The sequence below is a fragment of the Haemaphysalis longicornis genome, unplaced genomic scaffold (assembly GCF_048455015.1).
Source record: "Haemaphysalis longicornis isolate Haplotype H1 unplaced genomic scaffold, Haemaphysalis longicornis Haplotype H1 scaffold_27, whole genome shotgun sequence".
Classification (NCBI taxonomy): Eukaryota; Metazoa; Arthropoda; class Arachnida; order Ixodida; family Ixodidae; genus Haemaphysalis; species Haemaphysalis longicornis.
In genome coordinates this window covers 4,549,654-4,556,818 of record NW_027526325.1, presented here as the reverse complement: position 1 = coordinate 4,556,818, position 7,165 = coordinate 4,549,654, and the positions used below count along the sequence as shown (strand labels likewise).

The following is a 7,165-nucleotide window of genomic DNA, read 5'->3' as shown; positions in this document are numbered from 1 at the left end:
GTAGAGGTAAGGAGGGTTAGCGATGGACTGTAGGATGCGGAGGGCTAAGGGAGCTATGTGACCGGCAGCGTAATGGCGACAGGCAGCTTGCGAATCTGTGACGATGGTGATTATGTCCTGAGATGTAGTGGCTGCGAGGGCTATCACGATTTCTTCTGCAGTTGAGGAGTCATTGCCAATTACTGTTGCGACGCCAATTGAATTTCTCGGTGGTCTACTGTTGAAATTGCGAAGGCTGGTTTATCGGCATATTTGGCGGCGTCAACGTAGCGGGTTTCTCGTGGCTTGACTTGAAGCATCTTGCGAAGCATTCGAATACGGGCTTGTCGGCGACCCTGGTTATGAAGGGGGTGCATATTCTTGGGTGTTGGGGCGATGGAGATGCAATCGCGTAGTTCCAGAGGGATGCGTTGGCGGGGGTGATGGGTGGCAGGTAGTGGGTAGCCGAGGAGACGGAGCAGTTGACAGCCAGTGTGTGAAAGCTTGAGCCGTTCGATCTGGTTGCCTTGATGTGCCTCTCGAAGTTCGTCCCAGGTTGTTTGAAGTCGAATCTGTAGTAATTTGGCAGTGGAAGTTGTCGGTGGTAGCCCTAGTGCTAATTTATAGGCTTGCCGGATGATTATGTCGAGTTTTTGTATTTCACTATTTTTGAGAGCCAATTATGGAGTTCCGTATGTGATGCGGCTAATTAAGACGCCTTGAATTAGGCTCACAGAAAAAATTATATTGGCATTAGTACCCCAGGAAGAGGAGAGGAAAACTAGCCCCGCTGGTAGCGTAGTGGTTATCGCACCAGACTAGTATTCTGCAGGTCGTGGGTTCGGATCCCACCTGGCGGGCAGTTTTTCTCCACCTTTTCTTTACAAATTATTTGTCTGTTTCAATGACCTACCATATCCCCCCCTTTGCTTTACGACGTTTTCTTGACTGCCAACCCTTAGTTTCTGTCTTATTTCAACAGGCTCTCATTTCCTATTCTGATTCGCTACATGCATAGCAAGGGCCTCTACTCCTCCCGTCTTGGAGCCATAGGGAGGTTAACAGGGTTCAACGCTGGACGACAACTCTCAAAATGTCATAGACACTCGAGTTACGGCCGGGGGGGTTAAAAAGAATGTCCCCTTCACCCCGAGAAGTCGGAGTCGGAGTGGAGAGAGAGAGAAAAGACTTTATTCAAAGCGTTCTGCATGGGAGGGAGCAAATCCGGCCACGCAGGGCGCGGTGCTCCCCCGTCTTACACTACGTCTACAGTCCTATAGGCGTGTGTCGGGCCTAGATCCCGAGGCTACCGTGCCCCGGCCCCGCTCGGACTACTCGGGCTCCCTCTAGGGGTTCCCTTTCGCCTCTGCAGGGCCAGAGCTGCCTCGAGCTGCTGGACGGCCCATCTCTGGTCCTTCGGCTCCGCAGAGCCCACACACTGTCTCACACGCGGCGGGTACGCACCGTCCTCAACACTGTCACAGCCCCACATGATGTGGGCCAAGGTAGCCGTCGCCCGCGCACACATGCTGCACACGTCACTCTCGAAGAGTTCCGGGCACACGTGGCGCGCGAGCGCCGGGGTCAAAACCGTCTCTGTTTGTAGTTGGCGCAGCCTCACCGCCTCCCACCTGGCTAAGTCCCGGTGTGGGGGCGGGAAGCCGCGTCGCTGTTCGCGGTGCCACTTGAGGATTTCGCCGTAGTCCGTCAGGGGATCCTCTTCTGCCGTTACTGTCGCCGTCTCTTCGGAAGCGGGGGCCGCCGCGTCCCGGCACGTGGCGAGACCACGGGCCGCGGCGTCACCTCCTCGTTGCGGTTCGGTACGTCTGGTGTCAGGTCTCGGCCCGCGTGGGCCGGGACCCACTTGAGCTTGACCGGCGTAGTCCCCCGGTCCTCTCTTAGGATCCTCGCTGCAGCCTCGCACACCGCTCCTCTGGCGAAGTTGTGGATTGCAGTCTTGCTGTCGCTCAGGATCGTGTGCACACCCGGGGCGCTCAGGGCCAGGGCGATTGCCACCTCCTCCGCCTGGCTCGCTCCCCGGACGCACACGCTGCACGCGGTCTTTAGCTCCCCCGTGGCGGCGGTCACCGCCACCGCCGCGAAGGTGTTCGGACGGCTCCTGCTCCTGGCGGCGTCCACGTACACCGCCCCGTCCTCGTCGCGATACTTGCGTAGCAGCGCCTTTGCCCGCGCCGCTCGCCTCTCCGCGTTGTTGGTGGGGTCCACGTTCTTGGGTAGCGGATACACCATCAGGCGTCTGGTCGTCTCGTCCCGCAGCGGCGTTGACTCGGGGTCCGGCGCTTCTGGGGCGCCCATGCCCACTCGGTCCAGGATGCGGCGCCCGACCGCGGAGCGGCCCAGGCGCGTCTGTTGGGCTGTTCTCTGGGCCTCGCTGATCTCCGAGAGTGTGTTGTGCACCCCCAGAGACAGCAAGGCCGATGTCCTGGTCCCGTTCAGCAGGCCCAGGGCTCCCGAGTACGCCTTGCGGATGGCCGCGTCGATCCGCTGCCGCTCCGCTTCCGTCCAGCGGTGGAACGCTCCCGCGTACGCTGCGTGACTGACCACGAAGGCCTGCAGCATACGCAGGAGGCTCGCCTCTCGCATTCCCCTCGAACGGGACGCCACGCGCTTTATCAGGCGCGTCGCAATCCCCATCTTCGTCGTTATGTGTCGGGCAGCCGTGCCGTTGGTGCGGTGGGCGTCCACGTACATCCCCAGGATCCGCAGACCCTGGATGTGCGGGACGGGTGTCCCGTCCCCGGCTCGAACTACGATGTTACGTTCGGCCTCCTCGGCGGCCCGCTTCCTCCAGCGCCCCGGCGGGGGCAGTATCAGTAGCTGGGACTTCTGCGGCGAACACCGGAGGCCCGTGCCCTCGAGCGCGGCCTCGACGGCGTCCACCGCTGCCTGCAGTCCAGTCTCGATTTCTTTGTCGCTACCGCCCGTCGCCCAAATGGTGACGTCGTCCGCGTACAGGCAGTACTTGATCTTCGGTCCCAGCGCTTCGAGGCGGTTCGCCACCTCGATCATGACCAGGTTGAAGAGGAGCGGAGATATGACCGAGCCTTGCGGGGTGCCCACGCTGCCCAGTTCTCTCTCTTCCAGTCGGTCTCCGCCCACCTCCAGCCTGGCCGTGCGATGGGTCAGGAAGGAGCGAATGTAGTCATAGGTTCGCTGTCCCATGTTCAGCTTCGTCACCTGGGCCAGGATCGCCGAGTGCTTCACCTTGTCGAAGGCACTCTGCAGGTCCAGGCCCAGGACGGCTCGGTTGTCCTTCTTCGTTATCCCTCCGGAGGGCTCCAGAACTTCTCTTTGCAGCAGCAACATTGCGTCTTGGGGTCCCCAGGCGCGACCGGAAGCCCAGCATGGCGTCCCTGTAGTGGTTGCCATCCTCCAAGAAACGCTGCCACCAGGTGTTGAGGACGTGTTCCAGCACCTTGCCCACGCAAGACGTGAGCGAGATGGGACGCAGGCCCTCTATACCCGGCGGCTTGTTTGGTTTCGGGAGCAGGATCGTCTTGGCCGTCTTCCACTGCGGAGGGAGCCGGCCACTGTTCCAGCACTTGTAATATTTCGTTAGCGACGAGACGGCCGCGCCGCTGATGTTGCGCAGCGCCTTATTCGTGACTTTATCGGGTCCAGCGGCAGACCGGCAGTTCAGTGCCTGCGTCGCCTGCCTCACCTCCCACTCTTCGATGTCGCGATCGAGGTTCGGGTTGGGAGCGCCCGCGTACTCCGGGTGTTCCTCGTGCGGGGTCGACGGAAGGTACTTCTCATTTAGTCTCCGGTGCATCTCCACTTCGCCCAGCTGGCCGGCCGTGGCGTGGAGGATCTGCGCCATCCGATGTCTCTAATGTTCCTTGCTTTGGGTCTCGTCCATGAGGTGACGTAGGAGTTTCCACGTCCCACCCCGATGGAGTTGGCCGTCCGCCTCGCTGCACAGCGCGAACCACTGCTGCGCGCACAGCTGGTGACTGTAGCGTTCGATCTCGCGACCGAGAGCCGCCACCCGCTTTCGCAGCGTGCGGTTGTGACGCTGGCGCTTCCACCTGCGTTGTAACGATCGTCGCGCTTCTATGAGATGTGCGAGGCGCGGGTCCACCCTGTCCGCCTCCTCCGGAACCTCGACCTCGGTCGTCGCATTCTTGGCGGCGGCGACCAGGTTGGCCGCCCACCGGTCGACGTCCTCGATCTCTCCCAGATCTGTCTCTCGGAACTTGTGCCAGTCCGTGACGTTCTGCCTGGTTTTCTTGTTGACTTCGCCGTCCGCCCGCGCGTGGCCGAGCGGGATCATCACCTCGATAATGTAGTGGTCGCTGCCCAGGTTGCAACCCGTGTTCCGCCACCGCGCCGTCCCGCCGCGAGGCAGGAGCGCGAAGGCGAGATCGGGGTTGGTGTCCCGGGCAGTCGATGTTCCGATGCGCGTTGGTTGCGTCGGGTTGGTGAGTAGCTCGAAGTCCGCCTCGCCGGCGTCCTCCAACAAGTAACGTCCCTTCACCGTGGTGCGTGTATATCCCAGTTCTTCGTGCTGTGCATTGAAGTCCCCGCCCACCACCGCCGCCGCGTTCGCCCCGTGGGCCCTGTCGCGGATCTTGTGTAGTAACGTTTTGAAGCGCTGTTTTCCATGCTGTGGGTTACTATATACATTTGCCACAAACACCGTGGTCGAGTGTTTCTTCTTATTCTGTCCCTTCTTGCCCGCGATCACCAGTTCTGTGACGCAGAGTTCGATGGCGGAGTCTCTGTTGCCCATGAACTTTTCGTGGTTGACGCTCGTGATTCCCTTGCGGACGAACGTGCACACGCCTTGCGCCGCGCCCTTCCCACAGGTCCGGGCGCTGGGCGGACAGGCGTATGCACGGTAGCCGGGCAAAGTCGTCACTTTCGGGTCCTCGGCGTGTGTTTCCTGGACCGCTACCACGTCGGGAAGCTCCCTTGGGTCAAGCGATCGCAGGTATTGTTGCAGCAGTGCCTTGCGGCACCGGTACCCGTTTGCGTTCCAGTGCCACACCACCAATTCATCTCCTTGGGGCCCTCTATCCATGACGCGGCGAAGCTTCCGGTGGCGTTTGGGTTCCTTGGCCGGCGGCGTTCATCCAGCCCATCATGAACTGTTTCAACTCTTCCACGATGGAGTTCTTCATCTCCGACATCTCCTGGCGGAGCTCGGCGAATCCCTTCTCCATGCGGACCTCGAGGCGACCCACTCTCTCTTCGATCCGGCTCACCTTCTCGTTCAGGGTCCTGATCTCACGGTCGTGCTTGTCCAGTATCTTGTTGATTTGGCGAATGCGGATCGCGTAATTGATGCCGTCGTCCACGGGGTGGCTGGCCGTCGAGGCCGTTTCCGCGGCGTCTTCGTTCATGGTCGTAGGGCCGTCTTCCTCGTTATCCGAGTCTATGATGGCGGCTCGTCTTCGCACCTCGGCCGGGGGTGGTTTCGCTTTCGTCGTCACCGGCAGCGGCGGCGATGGCGGCGTCGGCGACCGACCGGCGGGCTTGGCGCCCAGCGCCGTGAAAGTCGCGGGCTGGGGCGTCGCACCAAACGACCACGTGGCCGGCGCCTGCTGCTGGGCATTCGCTAACTCGTTGATGACTTCCTGTTGCTGCTTGATCGTCTCTTGCAGCAGTTTGATAGTGCTCTCCAACTGCGACATCTTGGCCGTCATCGGATCGTCCTGCTTCCTTGCCGGCGTGCGCGAGCGTCTGCGCTGCTGCTGCGCTCCGCTCCCGCCGCCAGCACCGCCGCCGCCGCACGTGGCGACCGCAGCCCACGACTTCCGGCCGACGTCACGCGACTGGCTCCCCTGCCTATCGCCGCTCTTCCCGCGCACGCGGCTCTTGCTGCGGCTCTCGGGACGTGTTTCCTGTTCTCCAAGCTTCGGGAACTCTCCATTTCCAGGAACGCGGACCTTGCCTCTTTGGCCGGATTTTGGCGCCATCTTGCGCTCTTGTTCGCGCTGGCGGGCCAGGAAGGGAGTCTTGTACTTATTTCGACAGTTACCGGTGCCCGAAGCGTGCGGGCCGCCGCATAACTTGCAACGGGGTCGGCATTCATTTTCGTGGTTCGGTCCTGGGTTGGGCTTTCCACACGCGAAGCAAATTTTGGCGTCCGGCCGCGGGCAGACATCTTTGCGGTGTCCAAGTTGCCCGCACGTCCGGCACACTTCCTTGTGTTGCTTATAGAGCCTGCACCGCACCCACAGGCCCGCGAAATTTACATGCGACGGGACTTTGACCCCCTGAAACAGCACAATGACTGCCCGGGAGTCGCCGATCCTGTGCGCCGCGATAGCCGTGGGGTTGTGATCATGCACAACGCATTCTGTGATTTCTTCTGACGAATAGGCCTGGGAGATATTGCCAATTACTCACTTTGTAGTGTTTTCGGGTGCGGCCCTATAAGCAAACACCTCGTAGTTTCGACCCCCGAGAGAAATCTCTCTTACTCGGTCGTACTTCCCGGCGCGTTCTTCGCTGGGAGTACTAATCACCAGGATATTTTGACCGACGTTCGGGCACGCGGTGTCCGTTCGAAATGCACTCAACTCTATCCTGGCCGCTGCGGCCACTGCCCTAATCAATTCGAGCGGGTCCGACTTGCCTACTAGCAGCCCGCCACGAGGCCTAACGACCACCTTGTGCTCGCCCTGCGGCACGTTGGGCATGCGTGCCGCTCTCGCGAAAGCCGCGTTAACCTTTTGGGTGAATTGCGCCCTCGTAGGTTGGGATGAGGTTCGCTTACCGGGCTGTCGGGCCTGCTACTGGGGCTCGACTTGCTCCCTCTTGGTGGGGCGACCGCGACGAGTCGCAATCACCCATCCCGCGTGGCCCTCCGACGACTCGTCGAGTGGCGTGCCGTTGACTGCAATCACCGTGCGGCCCGAGCCGCGATCCAAAAATTCACTTCGGTCCCCGGACGGGGTGACGTCCATGGCCGACGAAGGTCCCGGCGACGACATTTCACACGCAGCGAAACCGACGGCGCTATCCGAGGCGGCCGGAGCCGCCGCTAAGCCTAGCTGGCCGGTTAGGCCTAGCTGACTCGCCACGATGAATTCAGAACTATGGGCGTAAAATGCCCAAAAATGCTCCGATTTTCAAAATTCTTTCAGTCGATCGAACCTAAGATCTAACTGAAACTCTACACACCTTTTCGGTCGAGTTGGGGCAAGATGGACCGCCG

The 7,165-nt window shown here is 60.9% G+C and overlaps 1 non-coding gene across 1 annotated transcript; it reads left to right on the top strand.

Moving 5' to 3' along the window:
- Positions 1–766: 766 nt before the first annotated feature.
- Positions 767–839, top strand: Trnat-agu (transfer RNA threonine (anticodon AGU)). Its single transcript has one exon. It is a non-coding gene; the product is annotated as a tRNA-Thr (tRNA).
- Positions 840–7,165: the final 6,326 nt, after the last annotated feature.